Here is a 21,406-nt window from a genome sequence, read left to right on the forward strand (position 1 = left end):
ATAAAGAAAATGTGGTACATGTACACCATGGAATACTATGCAGCCATTAAAAAGAATGAGATCATGTCCTGTGCAGGGACATGGATGGAGCTGGAGGCCATTATCCTTAGCAAACTAATGCAGGAACAGAAAACCAAATACCACGTGCTCTTACTTATAAGTGGGAGCTAAATAATGAGAACACATGGACACATAGAGAGAAACAAAATACACTGCTGCCCACCCACCGAAGGGTGAAGGTGGGAGGAGGGAGAGTATCAGGAAGAATAGCTGATGGATGCTGGGCTTAATACCTGGGGGATGAAATAATCTGTACAACAAACCCCCATGACACGCATTGACCTGTGCAACAAACCTGCACTTGTATCCCTGAACTTAAAAGTTAACAAAGAAAACAGCCTTGCATTTTTAAATGGAAGCAGAAAATAGTATAGACTGTATATGAATGGTCTACATTGTTTATTACTTCATTTATGGAACATTTTTGTGGTTGGCATAAGAGAATGAAAAATGGAGGGTTTACAGTCCTTTCTAGGTCTTCTGTGTTGTCTCCCTTTCTCTTTTTTCCTTTCCTTTTAATGAAGACCCTGCTGTACCTTGAAGAACCCAGGTGGACTGAAGCATAGGACTTCAGGACACTAGGAGCTTTCTAGCCCTCATGGTCCCTACTCCACAATACCCTATACTAAGACTTGGTAAATTGCAGAAGTGATGGAACTAAACTGCTCAAGGTACAGATTCTAGAACCAACCTTCTCCTTAATAATTTTTCAGTGCCCAATTCCTGCTTCTAGGAAATGTGCCCCTAAACCTCTCAGGCTGTATTAAGCTATTTCTTGAACTCATTTTGTTAGCACAGAGCACAAAGCACAAATGTGATAACCAGTAACCCATTATATTTTAAATAAATATCAGTGTCTAATTCTAGACGTTAGACTCCTACAAGGAAATGATATTGAAATGTATCTAGGTGCCATTTCTGCAGCAGCACAGGGATTGAGTAAACTTCCTGTTCTTAGGCATGTGCCATCCGCTGTAAACACCGAATGTACTGGCCACAGCACCTGGTTAAATGTTTCTCCTCAAGTCTCTGCCTTTATCTCCATACAGAGCAGGATTATCTAACTCATTTCTAGAGATTTTTGCTTAAAGGTAACTTTGCTTAAATCTCAAAACAGAGCAGTAATATCTCTTCCATTGCATTAGTAAACAGCAAGCAATGTTTCAAGAAGTCATTTTTAAATACCCATTTCAGTGGCTTGTTTTTATTAGGCTTTGCAACATTTTTTTTTGAAATAGTATGAAATATATACACTGGTCTCCATGTGGTAGAGGGAGCAATCAATATGTGGATTTCTAAAATAATCTCAAGGTCATGGAATACAAGAGCTGTATTAAAATAGAGAATTATAAAGTTATTTCAAGGGAACAATTCTTTTTTTTTCATTTCATTTTTTATCCTGATTGTTCTGCAACAAGGTTATTCTTTCAAATCTAGGAAATTTTTTTGTTGTTGACAAGGATGATATACTGTTGACTTTGACTGTGATCTATTTACTTAGAAGGAGATCTCTAGTTTCATTTAGAGAGTGTTATGTGGTTTACGGGAATATAATGTTAAACTATTAGACTCAGGTTTTGCTTTTCTTTCTTCCCTGGACTAGCCATTATTCTTAGGAGAAAATGTTAACTCCAATATCAGTCTTAAATATCTTATTTTAAAACTATTAAAAGGGACTGGTTGTGATGGCTCACACCCATAATCCCAGCATTTTAGGAGGCTGAGGTGGGAGAATCACTTGAGGCTAGGAGTATGAGACCAGCCTGGGCAACATAACAAGACCCATATTTCTACAAAAAAAAAAATATTTAAAAAATTAGCTGGCATGGTGGTGTGCACCTGCAGTCCTAGCTACTCGGGAGGCTGTGGCAGGAGGATCCCTTGAGCCTAGGAGTTTACTGCAGCCTGGATGTCAGAAAGACACCCTGTCTAAACAAAACAAAACAAAAATGACTAAATGGGATTTTTTTTAAGGTTTTCAACACCTCTCACTTCAATAGGTAATCTATGCAGCCTCCTATTACAGAGTAAATTAAACCCTAAGGTATTAAAACCTAAGAGAATCAGTTTCTAGGTATATAAATCTTTGGGGTATATAAGGAAAGCCAGGAATGTAGAAGCAGATAATTATCACTGTTGTTCAGTTAGGCTGTTATATTTAACCTTACTGATAAAAAGCCCCCAGGGTGTTGGCCCTAAACAAGTGCTGACTGCTTTTGTTTGACCATTAAACATGGAACAGGTAATGCAAGTTGTATGAAATGATTCTAGTGACCACGTGTCTATCTTGTGTGAAATGATTCTAGTGACCACATATCTATCCTGTAAAGGTTTTTTGTGAATTAGTAAAATGATAGTTTAGGTTATTGAAAGTGCAAATGTCTCTTTATATTATAGGGACTTTTGTTCATCTGCTAAAGTAGATACACATTTTAACACAAAGATAAGCCTTCAACCCAGCTTATTCTGGATGTCATATTTCACTAGCAGTGAGTCCAGAAAGGGGTGGAAAGTCACAAATTTCCGCCTCACTCTTTCCATTTTTTTTTTTTTTTTTTTTTTTTTTGAGACAGAGTCACACTCTCTCACCCAGGCTGGAGTGCAGTGGCGCGATCTCGGCTCACTGCAACCTCCGCCTCCTGGGTTTAAGTATTTCTCCTGCCTCAGCCTCCTAAGTAGCTGGGACTACAGGTGCATACCACCACGCCTGGCTAATTTTTTTATTTTTAGTAGAAATGGGGTTTCACCATGTTGACCAGGATGGTCTGGATATCCTGACTTCATGATCCACCTACCTTGGCCTTCCAAAGTGCTGGGATTACAGGCGTGAGCCACTGTGCCTGGCCTCAGTCTTGCTCTTTATACTAAACACTGAAAACATCTACATCAAGAAGGAAGACACTATTTAGGGAGTCCCCTTTTCCCCACCCTACTGAAACTCTAGATTTGTCAAGAATGGGGCTGGGGGAAACGAGCATAAACCATCATTTGGGAAAAGCTCCAATGCATGATATGCTCCCCAACTCTCACACCTTGACTTTGAGAACCTCTCATTTAGTGTAAATTTGAATGGAAATGTGAAGAATTATTTTAAATATCCCCTAGTCTTTGACCTTGTTTTATAGTCTTCTTCTATCTTCAGGGTTTGGGTAACCCTTTCTGTCTTTCCATTAACATACCTACCTATCTAAATAATCTACCTCCCTACCTATTTATCTATTCACTCCTTTATTTTTTCATTCATCCATTCATTCACCTTACTGCATGTTCCATATTGTACCATGGATTATTAAAGCGACTTCCCATGTGACTCCATCTTCTTTTAAGCTTTTTCTCCTTCTGGAGAGCTTTAGCTTCACAATCCCAGGGCTGCAATTTCTGTCGTTCCAAAATATGCTAAGAATCAGATTTAATCATCAAATTTTCCAGTCACCAATAGAAAGCCTCACAGCTAGGAAATGTCCACAAAAAGAAGCCAAATTTTAAAATATCCTGTGGAACTTCCAGTTGTATTGAAGGTACTTTATTATATCAGCATCATTAAGGCAGAAACAGTTGATAAGGTGAGCAGTCTTCCACCATCTCTGTATGCTACACTGTGGACTGCAGATCATCCCTGCTTGTGAGATACTCTCAGTTCTACAGTTTGTTGTTTTCAAATTTGTATAGCCAATATTTGCTGTGGGTAAGTACTGTATTCATTTCAACAAGTATTAAATGGTCTACCTGGTCATTTTTGTGTGTGTGTGAGATATAGACCATTTTCCCCCCTTTAAATGTAACTCATCGTAAATTTTGATAAATTTTGCTAGAAAATCCATCTTTTTTGTCATTTCATGTTGTTTAGTTACAAGTTTATTTTTAGAGCACAGTTTACACAAATTTTGTTAAATAGTTTGCTTTTCATTAGATAGTTCTTTATCTTGTCTGTAGAAAACTTGAAAATGTGTATTATTTCAGAGTCACTGTAAAAGTAGTGTTTAGCTGGTAAGTATAACACTTTAAAGGGATAAGTGAGCCCAGAAGTTAATAAGAGGGTATGGGATGTTCCTTGGTTTTTTAGTTCTTTAGAAATAATTTATCTTGATGGGCTATTTTTTTTTTTTTTTCCGAGACCAAGTCTCACTCTGTTGCCTAGGCTGGAGTGCAATGGCACCATCTCATCTCACTGCAACCTCTGCCTCCTAGGTTCAAGCGATTCTTGTGCCTCAGCCTCCTGAGTATCTGGGATTACAGGTGCACCCCACCACACCTGGCTAATTTTTAGGAGAGACGGGGTTTTGGCATGTTGCCCAGGCTGGTTTCGAACTCCTGGGCTCGAGTGATCCACCTGCCTCAGCTTCCCAAAGTGCTGGGATTATAGGCATGAGCCACCGCACCTGGTGGGCTATACCTTTTTTTAACAGCTTACTTGAGTGATAACTCCATATGATAAAGTTAAATTGTTTTAAGGGTAAAATGAAATGATTTTTAATAAATTTACAGAATTATGCAACCATCATTACTAATTTTAGAACATTTCTGTCACCCAAAAAGAAACTTCCAGCCCACTTGCAGTCACTGCCATTCCCACCTGCATTCTCAAATAACCACTAATTACTTTCTATCTCTGTTTGTTAGGCTATATCTTTCTCTTCTTATGAAAACTGGATGTAGAACCAAAGTAGTCCAATCTACCTGAATATGGGATGGAAAATAAGTACCAGAAATAAAAATATCTGCCCTCTACCCAAGCGTATCTCCCCTAAAGTTCAGAAGTACAGTTACTGTGTGTAGCTAATTTTTCAATTATATCTTTTTCCTTATTCTTTTTTTTTTTTTTTCACCAAGCCATTCTCAGAAGAAAGGTGTCATCAAGATACCATCAAGCTTTCCCATTTCCCAAATTAAAAATCCTACCACACTAAAATGATGTAGGACTTAGTGGCAGTATAAAAACTTGTAATGATCTGACAAGGACTCTTTTCAATGTTACTTTTGTTGTGAAAGTATTTCAGAAATACATGATAATTTTTTGGTAAGCAGTGACTCTTCTGTCGGTTTTCAAGAACTTGTTAGTAAAAATACTTAACAAATTTTGTGGGCACTTCTGAAATAGAATCCCATCACTCACAAAGCACCCTCACATCCGTAAGCATATTGGTACCTCCCCATTTTGGCTGGAAAGAATTTTACAAACAAGTTAGTCTCAAATACTGTTAATAAGAAAAAGCTGGCTGGGTGCAATGGCCCATACCTGTAATCACAACACTTTAGGAGGCTGAGATGGATGGATTACTTGAGGCCAGAAGTTCGAGACCAACCTGGCCAACAAGGCAAAACCCCGTCTCTGCTAAATATACAAAAATTAGCTGAGCATGATGGCGGGCCTGTATTCCCAGCTACACGGGAGGCTGAGGCACGAGGATCGCTTGAACCTGGGAGGCTGAGATTACAATGAGCCAAGATTGTGCTACTGCACTCCAGCCTGGGTGACATAGCGAGACTCTGTCTCAAAAAAAAAAAAAAAAAGGAAAAGAAAAAGGTAAGATGTCGTGGTGTTTAGGAAAAACTTTATGGGCATGAGATTTCTTAGCTAAACTGGATGCTGTTAACATAAAATTATATACCTAACTGTATTACAGATTTAATATGGTGGCTTATTAGTAATATTAACTATAATTAAATGGCAGATATAGGTGATAGGGAAATTTTTAACAGGCTCCTTTTCTTTTTACCCTACAATAATGGTGAATTATAAGTTAATTTTTTTTCTAAGTTTATATTGATTTTTACAAAATTATAAAGACTGAAGAATTGCCTGTACTGTAATCTAGAAAACCTCAGCACCATGCAATATAGCCAGGTAACAAACCTGTACCCCCAATCTAAAATAAGAGTTGACATTTAAGAAATGAAAAAAACCCCACCAAGTTCATAATTGATTGTCTCAATCTTTTTCACTGATGCTATTGTTGACCTTTTCATATGGAATGGTACTAGAGGCAGTGGTATACCATTTGGGAACAGAGGCTCCTGAGGTCAGATTCCTGGTTAAATCTAGGCTCTGCTACTTCCTCTCTTACCTTGGGCAACGTACATCATCTTAATTTATTTTTATTTATTTTTATTTTTATGGGTACAAAGTGGGTGTATATATTTATGGGGTACACGAGATATTCTGATACAGGCATATAGTGTGTAATAATCAAATCAGGGTAAATGGGGTATCCATCACCTCAAGCATTCATCACTTTGTTATAAACATTACAGTTATAATTTTAGTTATTTTTAAATGTACTAAATACATAAATTATTGTTGACTGTAGTCACCCTTTTCTATCAAATACCAGAACTTACTCATTCTATGTAACTATATTTTTTTATCCACTAACCATCTCCACTTCGCCTGCCCCACCACCCACCACTACCCTTCCCAGCCTCTGGTAACCATCTTTTTACCTCTATCACCATAAGTTCAATTGTTTTAATTTTTAGATTCCACAAATGAGTGAGAACATGCGAAGTTTGACTTTCTGTGCCTTACTTATTTCAATTAACATAATGTCTTCCAGTTCCATCCATGTTGTTGCAAATGATGAGATCCTATTCTTTTTTTATGGATGAATAGTACTCCAGTGTGTATATGTACTACATTTTCTTTATCCATCCGTCAGTGGACACTTATGTTGCTTCCAGATCTTGGCTATTGTGAATAATGTTGCAGTAAACATGGGAGTGAAGATATCTCTTTGATATGCTGATTTTCTTTCTTTTGGATGTATTCCCAGCAGTGGGATAGCTGGATCATATGGTAGTTCTATCTTTAGTTTTCTGAGGAACCTCCGTACTGTTCTCCATAGTGGCTTTACTAACATTCCCACCAACAGTGTACAAGGATTCCGCTGTCTCCACATGCTCACCAGCATTTGTTATTGCCTATCTTTTGGATAGAAGCCATTTTAACTGGGGTGAGATGATATCTCATTGTAGCTTTGATTTGTATTTCTGTGATGATCAGTGATGTTAAGCACCTTTTCATATACCTGTTTGTCATTTGTCTGTCTTTTGAGAAATGTCTATTTGGAACTTTTGCTTATTTTTTTACCCAGACTATTAGATTTTTCCCTGTTGTTTGAGCTCCTTATATATTCTGGTTATTAATCTCTTGTCAGATGGATAGTTTGCAAATATTTTCTCCCATTCTGTGGGTTGTCTCTTTACTTTGTTTCAATTTTAAAAAAATTGGCTAGCAATATTTCCTAGGGTTGTTATTGTGGTTAATTTAGATAATACACAAGCATAGTACCTGCCATATAAGTAAGATTTGTTGAGAACTATTATGTTGTGAATATTTTATTCCACAAGTTGATTTTTTAAATGGTTTTATAGTGACAACAGAGTTTTCTTTTTTAAGGTCTAAGAAAGCTCTTGTGTCTGGTAAGAAATTCATCCTCAGATTGTTTCAACTGATACTCAATTCAATCAAATTCTGTTTCAAGACCTAGTTTTTCTTAAATCTTTAAGCTCAATGTATAAACATCTGTTATTATTGCAGTTTATAAATGCAGGAACATGCTTTCTTTGATCAGTGTTTTGCATCTATCTTGAACAGATTAAATTCTTCTAAATATTAAAACTCTATAATAAACTGTCGATAAAAATCTCTTAATTTTTTAGTTATATTTACACATTTAATATATCTTAAACACTTCATATGCACCACAAGGCACACTTACAAATCTGGAACACAAAGCATTTCTAAGCCCTTCTACTAGAACCCATGTCTATACTCAGTCACCTCTGTAGCTGCCGTCAGTGAGCGTCAGATCTGAACTGCATTCCCTGCACCTTTTTCTGTAGCCATGAGTATCGATCACATAGTATTTTCCCATTTTGTAAAACCATAACCTTTGATATGAATGAGATTCTACAGTTTCTATTAAGATTGAAGTTTCTTCTTAATTTGATACTTCTTTTTGAGATAGAGTCCTGCTCTGTCACCCAGGCTGGAGTGCAGTGATGCAATCTCAACTCACTGCAACCTCTGCCTCCCAGGTTGGAGGGATTCTCATGCCTCAGCCTCCCAAGTTGCTGGGACTACGGGCGTGTGCCAACATGCCCAGCTCATTTTTTGTATTTTAAGTAGAGATAGGGTTTTACCATGTTGGCCAGGCTGGTTTCAAACTACTGGCCTCAGGTGATCTGCCTACCTCAGCACTGTTTTCTTCTTATATAGTATTTATATATCTGTCTTGCAGTTTTACAGTTACTATGGTATCATACATTATATGTAATATTAAGGTAACCATAATTCATTTTGCGAACCCCATGTTCTCGGATATTAGATTATTTCCAATTTTCCCTTATATGTAACGGTTGAAAATATGCTTGTAACAATATGTTTTGTACATCTAATTCCCTTAAGATAAAGTCATAAAATAGGATAACTGAATAAAAATGCTATTCAAAGCCAATTTAAAAGCCTATGCAAAAATAATTATTCTTGGTGCACTGTATACAAATAATTAGGCCAAGTATAATAAAGCAGACCAGTCCTAGCATGATTTGTCTTTAGTAAAAACAGGAAACTGCAGACAGAAAAATTGTGTTTCAAAAACTATAGTACACCTGTTTTTAGATTCTAGTCTTGCCTAATGTTTTTCAATTTTTAATATTTTCTACAGTTTGGACCGAATTCTAATTTTTCTTGGCTAGAAGTCTTCAAAATAATGTTTTCAATTTTTTTCTTCTTTCTTCCCCATTTTTCCTAATTTGAAGTCACTGAAAACTAAGCTGTGCTTTCATGAAGACCTGTGAACTAAAGCTAGACAACTTAAACCTCAGAAGAAAATAACAACCTATTTACATTCATAAGCCACTTTCATACCTGCCTACTAATGTATGAACTTCAGAGTAATGTGATCTGTATTGATTTTCCAGGATTATTTTGTTTGTTGTTGTTTTTCTCCCTTCCTTCCCCTTTATTCTCTTCATAGGACATCAGGACTTCACGACCTTCTAAAAATGAGCTTTCCTAATAACTCAGGACCTACCCATCTAGGAACAAACCACCCTAGCCATGAGAGATAAGATGAAACCTGAGCCCAGAGACTTTTTCTTCTAAAATGCTTTCTCCTAAAGATTTAAAAAAAACAAAAGGGGGGAAATGTGAAAGGAAAATATCTCTGGGCCCCAGAATCACTAAGCTAGAGGGAAAAGTCAAGCTGGGAACTGCTTAGGGCAAACCTGCCTCTCATTCTCACACATCTGCTCACTGAGATAAATGCATATCTCATTGCCTCCTTTGGAGAGGCTAATCAGAAGCCCAAAAGAATGCAACCATTTATCTCTTATCTACCTATGACCTGGAAGCGCCCTCCCTGCTTTGAGTTGTCCCACCTTTCCAGACCGAACCAATGTTCATCTTACATATATATGTTGATTCATGTCTCATGTCCCCCTAAGATGTATAAAACCAAACTGTGCTCTGACCACCTTGGGCACATGTCATCAAGACCTCCTGAGGCTGTGTCGTGGGTGTGCATCCTCAACCTTGGCAAAATGACCTTTCTAAATTAACTAAGACCTATTTCAGGTTTTCAGGGTTCACACTATAGTTATCCTTTCCTTCCTACCAGTGTCTGGGAAAGCGAAAAAAGCCACAATAGTTCCTCTCTCAGTGGGTGGCAGTTCCATCAGTTCATTTGTTTAGGGTAGTATGCCAGAGTACAAAGCAGATGCCAAGCCTTCTGAGTCCTCTTACATTGCAAAATACTGGAAGTTAACCTAGAAAATACTGAAAAAATTAAAGATCTGTATAGATTCATCTCCCTTTAGAAGGCAAATGGCAAACTCTGAACCTTCCAGTACACTGCTAGTGTTTTGTTACATTTTTTTTTTAACTAAGCCTGATTTATTCCAGAAATGTAAGGAAGATTTAAAATTAGAAAATGATTGTAATAAAATACATCACAAACATGTTTAAAAGGAAAAGATATTATTATCTGGAGTGAAGCCAAAATGTCATTTGGTAAAACTTAGTATCCAATTGATGTTTCAAGGGAAAATTATTCTATATTTTATTTTAGTAGAAGTAAGTATAGTTAGGCTCTTTTGATGTCAATATCACACAATTTTAGCTGTGTAATGTATGTTCTAATACCTAGTGGGAAAAGTCTGCTGCTTTCATTTTCACTCCTAAATGAGCTTTAGAATCTGTCAAATTACAAGAAAACACATGCATAGACACCATTGTACTTCCGTGTTTTGCTTCTACATCTCTAATTTTTAACGTTGTTCTAGCCAATGAAGCCAAGAAAATAAAAAGAAAACAGGCAGGTAATGACTAAAAGGCAGAAAATATATATGTGAAAATAACTAAAACATACAATATTCAACTGGAAGGTTAGATTTTGTTTATGAATTAAAAACACAGTATCCTTATAGAATCAGTAATAACCAGGTAGAAAACCTAAAAAAAAAATCACTTACTTGACTGTCGGTTACTGATGTAGCCACCATAACAAAGAAAAAATGGCCTCAAATTTTAATAAGTAAATGTTCAGAACTTATATGAAGAAAGCTATAAAAATTAACTGATGTGGATAAAAGTAAGCATAAAGCTATACTATATTCATACATGGGAAGCTGAGGTATTATCCCAGTAAAGATTTGATGTTGCCATATTATATAATGAGAGTCATTTCCTTTTAATAATGCCAATAGAAGTTTTCCTATCATCTGATAAAATGATTCCAAAGTTCATCAGAGAGTAAAAATGGTAGCAGCAGCAGTTTTATACCACTAGGCTACATTACATAACTAATACTGGGTAACAGCAACATTTGTTTGTTTGTTTGTTTGTTTGTTTGTTTTGGAGACAGGGTCTCACTCCATCACCCAGGCTGGAATGCAGTGGTATGATCACTGGCACTGCAGCCTCAACCTCTTGGTCTCAAGCAATCCTCCAACCTTAGCCTCCCAAGTAGTTGGGACTACAGGTGCACCACTGCACACAGCTAATTTTTTGTATTTTTTTTTGTAACCATGGGGTTTTGCCATGTTGCCCAAACTGGTCTTGAACTGGGCTCAAATGACCTCCTGCCTTGGCCTCCCAAAGTACTGAAATTACAGGTATGAGCCACCACATCAATAGAAGGAATCTCAGATAAGACTTTTTAAGAACCAAGCCCAGCCATGGATATGCATCATCAAATACCTGTGAATTGGGTGATTCTCTCCTCTTGAGGTTCTAAGATAAAACTTGGAGCTCCTAGGCCTGTCAGAAAGTGACATTCTTTACTTACCACAGGTCAGGAACCCTATACAGGGACTGTGTAGACGAGAGTATGAGGCCAGTTTTCCCAAGAGGCTTTTATAGGCTCCATAAGTTGTTTGATTCTTTAAAGGAAAGCACACCATTCCAGCCTAAGCCTTGGTAAAATAACCAGTTTCTCCAGTTGTGTCCTATTATAAATGAAAACAGATTCTTATTGTACTTATGCAAATAACTGTATTGCCATAAGTTAAGAATACAAATAGTTTCCAATCGTTTCCAAATTCTGGAAAAATCAGGTAGAGAGAACATGAATATGCTCCAAATTTTGTTCATAGGAGTATACTTTACTCAATTGTTAAAAGTTGTAAATAGCTTAAAAGTTTTCCTGACTCTGAAAAACAAAACAAAGGATGAGCAGGTTTTAAACAAAAAAAGCTAAAAAGATTACTTCAGACTTCTATTAGTTTAGTCCATGCAGTTAATTCCTGTTCTGTTTAATATTCATGAACATTTCAGCTCTCCATGAGTCCTGAAAGTTTTTCCTCTATTCTGATGTCACAATCTCCAAAGTTATCAGAAACCTGCATTCAGGAGCACCTGTAAGGGTTTTATAGCTGATTATAAAACCCCATTCTAAAGAGGACCAAAATAAGACAATTTTCTGTGGATGACAAAATGTTTTAGGGCAGCCATAGTCAAAGACATAATTGACAAGGAAATTTGTTATGTCTGTGGCACACAATAATTTAACATAATTATAATTATTACTGATAATGTACATTAAGTCATATCAGAATTATGGAAGTTTCCCATAATTTTGGAACACATACTAATACCATATTTATACAAATACAGCCCAAAGAAAACTAAATATCATTTTATATTTGACAATGCTTTCTGCATAATTTTTATACCAAAGTCAAATACATCATTTTTGGACTTTAGGGAATCTAATATCTTAAAGGATTAATTAGGTAAGAAAAAGATATAATTTATAATTTGATTTGGAAAGCTTGTCAAATATCTGAGGTTTAAAACACTTCATATCACAAAATAGGATCACAAGTCATTATAAAATAAGTCATTTCATTTAACCAAAATAACACAAGGATTAAAAAAAAAAAACAAATGATAACACAAGGATTAAAAAAAAGAAAAACCAAAATGATAACACAAGGATTTAAAAAAAAAGGCAATATCTTCATTCTTTGGGAAAGGAGACTTAATTTTCCAAACAATAAGCCCAAATAAGAACAGCATGAAGCCAATTAAATTTGTTTTTCAAAATTTTACAAACTATAAAATTTTAATTTTGACCATAATATAAAATTGCCATAAGCCTTTTATAAGCTTCATAACCTTTACTACGGAGTCAGTTAATGCTTCAAGAAAACCTAATCAGGCACAGGCGCCCATATGGTCATCTTACATCAGTGTGTCTTTGACATTGATGATTAATTTGTAGAGAAACTGAACTTATCTCTCAAAATCAATTCCTACAGTCTCATATACCCACCTGTTCCATGATAGTTCCTGGGCCTTGAGGAGTTTAATAGCTTTAATTTCTGGCCCAGTGTCTCAAGAATGCAGTTTGTTTTGATTGGCATCTTCTACCAGGCCTGAAGATGGGGTTTAATTGCTGTCAGTGTTTAAAATTTAATAGGACTTGGTGTCTTTTTTAGACACAAAAGTCAAAGACCTGTAACTCAATGTCACAAGTACTTTAAAAGCACATACAGAGAGCTACATGCATGTAATAACCTCAATTTAAAAAAAGCTTTTAATCTCAGTTTTTTCCTAAGCAAACCAAAACTTAATGTGACAACTTGAAAATACAAGTTCTCTTTAATCCTCTCCTTGTGACTTATGCAGACCATTCATTACATGCTTGGACTTTCTGGTTTGTCCTGAACATCTCTCTTTCTTAAACAACCAATCATTCTACTCTAGGACTAAATTCTTTCTCATATGAAGAATCTCATACAAAATTATTTCTTATTTGAAATTATTTCTTTTTAAGCTTTCTTACCAAAAAAAAATATTATTTTTACAACTTTCTCTACATCTCTCTTATTTCCTGGTTTGTTTTACCTTGTTTTATACATGACCTTTAAATAAGCTTTGAATTAGACAAAAATTGTTCACCCTTTTTGAAAAGGACACTTTTTTTTGAAAGAATGTTTTCCTACAAATATATTTTTATTGGAAAATACCCAAATAATGAAATATCTATTATTTAATATAACTTTAGATTCTAAATTATGACCTGTTTCTCCACAATCATTTATCCCATTACATTTACCTAATTATTTTAATTGTTTACCTAGATTATTTATGAAAACTGTGATAGTCATCATGAAAAGTTTTGGAACCACCATTGCAAAATTATAACTGAAACAGTGAAAAAGATTTGACCTAACTGACTCCATCTTGCTAACCTCCAAGCTGTACTTGTTCATTCCTGGGTGTAGGACAAACTAACTTTGGGACCTTAGCTTATAGTTTAGCTTTAAAACAAAGACAGTAATAGTCCTTTCTCAAAACAAACCTCAGTCCCTGTGGACTAAATTGCCCAAAGCCACAAGATTAGAAGTTACGATACTCCCTGCCTTTTTTTTTTTGTTTTCCATTTGCTTGGTAGATCTTCATCCCTTTATTTTGAGCCCATGTGTGTCTCTGCATGTGAGATGGGTCTCTTGAATACAGCAAACTGATGGGTCTTGACTCTTTATCCAATTTGCCAGTCTGTGTCTTTTAATTGGACCATTTAGTCCATTTACATTTAAGGTTAATATTGTTATGTGTGAACTTGATCCTGTCATTATGATGTTAGCTGGTTGTTCTGCCCGTTAGTTGATGCAGTTTCTTCCTGGCATCGATGGACTTTACATTTTGGCATGTATTTGCAATGGCTGGTACCGGTTGTTCCTTTCCATGTTTAGGGCTTCCTTCAGGATTTCTTGTAGGGCAGGCCAGGTGGTGACAAAATCTCTAAGCATTTGCTTGTCTGTAAAGGATTTTATTTCTCCTTCCCTTATGAAACTTAGTTTGGCTGGATATGAAATTCTGGGTTTAAAATTCTTTTCTTTAAGAATGTTGAATATTGGCCCCCACTCTCTTCTGGCTTGGAGAGTTTCTGCCGAGAGATCCACTGTTAGACTGATGGGCTTCCCTTTGTGAGTAACCCAACCTTTCTCTCTGGCTACCCTTAACATTTTTTCCTTCATTTCAACTTTGGTGAATCTGACAATTATGTGTCTTGGAGTTGCTCTTCTCGAGGAGTATCTTTGTGCTGTTCTCCGTATTTCCTGAATTTGAATGTTGGCCTGCCTTGCTAGGTTGGGGAAGTTCTCCTGGATGATATCCTGCAGTGTTTTCCAACTTGGTTCCATTCTCCCCGTCACTTTCAGGTACACCAATCGGATTTAGATTTGCTCTTTTCACATAATCCCATATTTCTTGGAGGCTTTGTTCATTTCTTTTTACTCTTTTTTCTCTACACTTCTCTTCTCACTTCATTTCATTTGTTCGATCTTCAATTGCTGATAATCTTTCTTCCAGTTGATCGAGTCGGTTACTGAAGCTTGTGCATTTGTCACGTAGTTCTTGTGTCATGGTTTTCATCTCTATCAGTTCTTTTAAGGTCTTCTCTGCATTGATTATTCTAGTTATGCATTCATCCATTCTTTTTCCAAGGTTTTTAGTTTCTTTGCGCTGGGTACATAGTTCCTCCTTTAGTTCTGAGAAGTTTGATTGACCGAAGCCTTCTTCTCTCAACTCATCAAAGTCATTCTCCATCCAGCTTTGTTCTGTTGCTGGCGATGAGCTGCGTTCCTTTGGAGGGGGAGATGTGCTCTGATTTTTTGTATTTCCAGCTTTTCTGCATTGCTTTTTCCCCATCTTTGTGGTTTTATCTGCCTTTGGTCTTTGATGATGGTGACATCCTGATGGGGTTTTGGTGTGAGTGTCCTTTCTGTTTCTTAGTTTTCCTTCTAACAGTCAGGGCCCTCAGCTGCAGTTCTGTTGGAGTTTGCTTGAGGTCCACTCCAGACCCTGTTTGCCTGGGTATCAGCAGCGGAGGCTGCAGAAGATAGACTATTGCTGAACAGTGAGTGTTGCTGTCTGATTCTTGCTCTGGAAGCTTTGTCTCACAGGTGTACCTAGCCATGTGAGGTGTGAGGTGTCAGTCTGCACCTAGTGGGGGATGTCTCCCAGTTAGGCTACTCAGGGCTCAGGGACCCACTTGAGCAGTCAGTCTGTCCATTCTCAGATCTCAGCCCCCGTGCTGGGAGAACGACTGCTCTCTTCAAATCTGTCAGACAGGGACATTTACCTCTGCAGAGGTTTCTGCTGCTTTTTGTTTAGCTATGCCCAGTTCCCAGAGGTGGAATCTACAGAGGCAGGCAGGCCTCCTTGAGCTGCAGTGGGCTCCACCCAATTCGAGCTTCCTGGTGGCTTTGCTTATCTACTTAAGCCTCAGCAATGGCGGGTGCCCCTCCCCCAGCCTGGCTGCCACCTTGCAGTTAGATCTCAGACTGCTGTGCTAGCAATGAAGGGAGGCTCCATGGGCGTGGGACCCTCTGGGCCAAGTGTGGCATATAATCTGGTGTGTCATTTGCTAAGACCTTTGGTAAAGTGCAGTATTAGGGTGAGAGTTACCCGATTTTCCAGGTGTTGTGTGTCTCAATTTCCTTTGGCTAGGAAAAGGAATTCCCTTCCCCCTTGCACTTCCCCAGTGAGGTGAAGCCTCGCCCTGCTTCAGCTCTTGCTGGTTGGGCTGCACTTGCGGACCAGCACTGACTATCTGACACGCCCCAGTGAGATGAACCTGGTACCTCAGTTGAAAAGGCAGAAATCACCTGTCTTCTGTATCATTCACACTGGGAGCTGGAGGCTGGAGCTATTCCTATTCGGCCATCTTGGGCACACCCCAGATTTTCAGGATCTTGATAACCTGTTTCATAACCTTAGGTAGTTGTCAGCTAAGTAGCCTTAAATTTGCATATTAAAGGAAACTCAGGTGAAAATCAAATAGCAAAATTTGCATCATAAGATACAGAGAGAAAAAGTCTAGAGGGAGATTAAAGATGGATGCCAAATCAAACATAAAATTATAAAAATCTATCATAGGATTGCATAAGGAGACCAATTTTATTTAGAGATTACCTATCTTATCTTTTAACCAGATCTCTGAACCCTGGGCAGAGCCCACACAGAATCCTGGGTTTCCAAAAAGGGAGACTTTTTGTGAGGCTAGACCATGTGATGTTTTTATGGTGCACTTTAAAAAATTTTTTTACACAAAGATATTTCTAAGTGTCTAAACTACACTTTTCTTTAAAAACTGAACCATAGCCTCTGTTGCAATAACTATTTTAGTCAATAAATCAGGTAACAATACAAAAGCAAGCAGTTTAAAAGCTGAGATGAACTTGTCTGTTGACACTCTTGAAGTTCCGTAAGGAGAAACAGGTTTCTCCCTGAAAGGGAGTCTGATGCCTTCTCCATTTTCTTTAAGGAACCCCAGGCTATTATAAAGTATTTTTGGTCCCTCATGCAGCAGAGGGTGAAAGAGAAAGGAGAGACAGCAGAAGTAAAGGAAGAAAACAGAATCCAGCAACTGAGAAAAAAACATTTTTTTAAAAAGGGTGCTGGGCATGGTGGCTCATACCTATAATTCCAGCACTTTGGGAGGCGAAGGCAGGTGGATCAACTGAGGTCAGGAGTTCAAGACCAGCCTGGTTAACATGGTGAAACCCTGTCTGTACTAAAAATACAAAAATTAGCTGGGCATGGTGGTATGTGCCTATAATCCCAGCTACTGGGGAGACTGAAGCAGGAGAATCCTTTGGACCCAGGAGGCTGAGGTTGCAGTGAGCCACGATCACACCACTGCATTCCAGCCTGGACAACAGAGCAAGACTCTGTCTCAAAAAAAAAAAAAAAAAAAAAAAAAAAAAAAAAAAAAAGGACAAGGTCCTAGGGGAGAAAAAAGAAATAAAAACATGAAGTCCTCTTAAATTCAAACACATGCAAACATACAGACCCACATCGTGGATGGTAGTTTTCAATTAAGCTGACTTTATTGAGTTCCTTTAAAAAAAAAATACTCTTTAAATCTCATTTCCATATTTCACGAGCTAGGACAAATTGCCGCTATTTTAGAAGTACCACGTATCAAACCAGAAAGGGCTTGATTTAGTAACCAAACCTCAGGCTGTTATGGTGGGAAAAGAAAAGGCAGAACCTTCGCTATTGCAATGCAGCATGGGGTGACTGCCATTGCTTTCAGTTTGACCTGGCTAGCAAAAAGGTGGCTTTGTTATGTAAATAAAGCGCCTTAAGTAATCAAAATAAAAAATCTTTCCTTTTCTTTTTTCCTTTTTCTGGCTGTTTTTCTCCCCCCACTATACCACCTTACCATACTACCTTTTTTGTGTGTGTCTATGAGAATTTAGCCACTTCAGAGGCCTTGTTCCCCATAATTTGGAACTTTCATTCGGATTTGATCAAGTTGGATGAAGTTGGTCAAACCCAATGGGAAAAAGACTGAAACAATATCAAAAACAGAAACAATAAAAAAAAAAACAGTTAAGCAAAACAAATGATTGTACAACTTATATGATTACTGAACGCTCTAATGGTAAAGAGACATTAAGAGCAGCTGGTTGTTAATGTTAACTTTAGCCAAGACAAACCCTGATTTAGTTAGTTATCTAGGGGTGGGTGGGTCTCAGGCTAAAGGCTGCTGTCTATCCCAGTGAAGCAGCCTTGTTGTCTGGGGTGATACCTGAGGTTCATTGTCTCATGCAGAGGAAATCAAGGACATGGACACACAAGGAGCGAGGTTAAAAGCAGAGAATTAATAGGCAAAAGGAAAAGAGTTTTCTGCAGAGAGAGGGGTCCCAAATGGGTTTCTGCTTCCTCAGTGAAATGCAGGAGGTTTTACAGATGAGCTTGAGGAGGTGGTGTTTGATTTACATAGGGCATGAAAGATTGCTTGGACCAGGTGTGCCATTTGCATAAGGGTACAAAAAACTGGCCGCCTCCACCCTAATCTTTTATTATGCAAATAGGTTATCTTCCTGGCCAGCACCATGTTGCCTGTATCTTTAGTGTACACATGGTGACAAAAGGGAAGATGGAGCCTCCACGTTGAACATACCTGGCTACCAGGTAGCCATTTTGTATTGGCACAGCTGCCAGCAGCAACCTGTGCAAGCTTCCAGCTTGCTTATCTATGTCTGTAGCTCAATTTTTCAGGCTGCTCTTCGTTAGACAAAAAAAAAAGTTTCTCAGGCTGCTTTCTGTTAGAAGGGAAGCCTTGCCGAGGACTCTTTTACCCTCACTATCTGCCTAAATAACTGTTCTATCAACTGTGTCACTAGGAGCAGGGAAAAAAAACTCATCTTCCCTGTTGGAAGGGAAACTCTGTAAAGGAGTTACCTGCATTCCATCATCATGGAAGCAAGAAAACTTGTCTTCCTTGTGTTGGAAGCAACTAAAACTCCACAAAAAAGTTGTCACAGCAAAATAAACTTTACATCTCAACCAGAATTGGGGAGATCAGGGATTCTCTGGAATGGGTGCTTCCAGGCCTCAGCAAATTGTCCTATTGGTTTAAGCCATAAAGATAGCCCAAGACTGAACCAAAGCACTGATAGATTTGTCAAAGGTTAGGGGCACCTCCACTCAGAATCCCTCTGTGGTGACCAAAATGTGAACCCTAAAAATTTGAGACAGGTCTCAGTTAATTTAGAAAGTATTTTGCCAAGGTTGAGGATGCATGCCCACGACACAGCCTCAGTAGGTCTTGATGACATGTGCCCAAGGTGGTCAGAGCACAGTTTGGTTTTATACATCTTAGGGGGACATGAGACATGAATCAACATATGTAAGATGAACCTTGGTTCGGTCTGGAAAGGTGGGACAACTCAAAGCAGGGAGGGCGCTTCCAAGTCATAGGTAGATAAGAGATAAATGGTTGCATTCTTTTGGGCTTCTGATTAGCCTCTCCAAAGGAGGCAATGAGATATGCATTTATCTCAGTGAGCAGATGTGTGAGAATGAGAGGCAGGTTTGCCCTAAGCAGTTCCCAGCTTGACTTTTCTCTCTAGCTTAGTGATTCTGGGGCCCAGAGATATTTTCCTTTCACAATAGGAATGAATATGTTGCCATCATTGTCTTGATGACAAACATTCTGTCCCAAGATTTGTTGACACATGATGAATGTGCTGTGTATATTTAATCTTAATGAAATCCCAAGGAAAATATTAATTTTAACACTAATGACAATAAATGGGCATTGTACTCACATAGTGTTCTTACTCCCAGGGGCACAAAACTCTTCACAATTATTTCAGTCATTCTCATAGCAGTCCCATGAGGTGGGTGGCTGAGTGTTTCCTCTTGGAAAAAAAGAAAAAAGGTTACTAATTGGATTTTCTTCTGTTCCACATTCTGTGTTCTAGAACCAAGTAGCTACCTTATAAAGACCATCTGTACATCCACTGTGAAATGGAGTTTCAAAATCACAAGCTTCTTTCACACATGAACACAAGTCTAGGAGCACATATGAAAGAGTAAAGTTGAAGGGAATTTGAATGATGGTTTGGCAAGATGCTGTAAGTGGATTAGGCAAGGCTGCTAAAGAGAGATAGGAAATGGCTTTGTTAGTGCTTCAGACTGACCTCCGTTAGAAGTAGTAGTTCATGGTGTTGAAGGTTTGTTGTTGAAAATACCTTCCTGAGGCACCTCTTCATTGTGCTTATTCTTCCCACAACATTGTGCCAAGACACTGTCAAGCCAGAGGGCCACTGGGCCTTTCTTATCCTGCTGTAATGCATTGATAGCTGGGGGCTCTGCAGAAGGACAAGAGAAAGGTGAGATGTTTATAATTCTCAGTAGCACCTTTTAGCTAGTCTCATGCTCCCTTATCCCCCATTTCTCTACCAGGCCAGCTTTCCACATGCTTTTGTTTTCTCAGAATCAGAGCCTGTGTGTGGACACATCTTGTCCTGGGAGTAGGGAAACAGTACAACTAAACCTCTCCCTTTATCTAGTGATCAGCACATCCCTCTCCTTCCTTTCACAATATGCCAATCAGTCTTCTCCAGTAGTCTTTCATCGTTTTAGCCCTGTCTCTTTGGTTAGACTGCAAGCTCTTTGGCTGAATGTTCAGGTCAGGTGTTTTTCACTCCTTTTAATTTCCCCTACATAGCCCTGAACACTGGGGCATTTAGGTGTAAAGTAAACACTTGTGGCTTATTTGCCACCCATAATTGTAAACAGGCATTGCCTGTACATATTGACTGCCATTTTCCCTTTTTTTTTTTTCCTTTCATTAAATAAAGGCTTAGCTGTCATCACTTTGAGTTTGTCCTCCTCAGTTTTCCCTGAAGTTACCCTGAAAGGGGGTGGGGAGGTGCTTTAAAATGCAGTGGATTGTGCTTAAGTTGAGCAATGTATCCAGGGAGGGGACTAATTACAAGGTTTGAAAACCTCATCAGGTGGCTGGCTTCTGTAGCAGGACTAAAAGACTGCTCTCCTAAATTGAGAACAGCTGGGGCCGTGTACTAGCAAGTATAAAAGAGGTGGCAGTGGTGCCCTGTGTCCTAAAGAAATGTGTGCTCTCTGGAACCTGTGGAGCTGAAGCCAAAGGTAGTTATCCTCATCAGTGTCGTGGTGGGTGAGTTCCCTGAGCTGGTCCTCTGGAGGCCCGTTTCTATTGTTTGGTAGAAATTGTGGTGGCTGCATCAAAATGTTGTTAGTTACTAATTTATCATGCCAATTGTAGTGAGGTATTTTTATCCTTCAAATAAATTCTACTTGTTACCTGCGTGAGAGACATAGCTAAAGCTTGGTGTATCTTTTCAGAGTTATTTTGAAGACTGCCAGCTTTTCTTGTGTATGGCATGCGTCTCCGAATATAAAAGGATAAATTGAGGCTGTGCCATTTTAAATATCTTGAATGTGTTGTTCTTGAATCTGTTCTTAAAAGCGATCACTTAAAAAGACTTCTGTTTTTTAATTAGAAAATAGAAAACTGACTATTTTGACAAATGCAGAGCGTTAACAATTATTCAA

The 21,406-nt window shown here is 38.1% G+C and overlaps 1 protein-coding gene and 1 long non-coding RNA gene across 7 annotated transcripts in view; one reads left to right on the top strand and one right to left on the bottom strand.

Moving 5' to 3' along the window:
• The window catches only part of SGMS2 (sphingomyelin synthase 2), an 83,761-nt gene that overhangs the window by 45,569 nt on the left and 16,786 nt on the right, over window positions 1-21,406 (top strand). Inside the window, exon 1 of one of the 6 annotated variants that reach the window (XM_033214950.1) lies at window positions 19,826-20,202. The exons of the other annotated variants lie outside the window; for them this stretch is intronic. The gene's annotated coding sequence lies outside the window, so the exon portion shown is untranslated. Of the gene's footprint in view, window positions 1-19,825; window positions 20,203-21,406 lie in introns of those variants that run through there. 6 annotated transcript variants of the gene reach the window in all.
• LOC117085759 overlaps window positions 1-21,406 on the bottom strand; it is a 29,070-nt gene that overhangs the window by 7,238 nt on the left and 426 nt on the right. The window contains exons 2-4 of the long non-coding RNA XR_004438071.1: window positions 20,011-20,181; window positions 19,636-19,728; window positions 11,349-11,508 (exon numbers count right to left, since the gene is read on the bottom strand). This is a non-coding gene — a long non-coding RNA (uncharacterized LOC117085759). The remainder of the gene's footprint in view (window positions 1-11,348; window positions 11,509-19,635; window positions 19,729-20,010; window positions 20,182-21,406) is intronic.

This window comes from Trachypithecus francoisi, unplaced genomic scaffold, assembly GCF_009764315.1.
Source record: "Trachypithecus francoisi isolate TF-2019V2 unplaced genomic scaffold, Tfra_2.0 Lachesis_group1, whole genome shotgun sequence".
Classification (NCBI taxonomy): Eukaryota; Metazoa; Chordata; class Mammalia; order Primates; family Cercopithecidae; genus Trachypithecus; species Trachypithecus francoisi.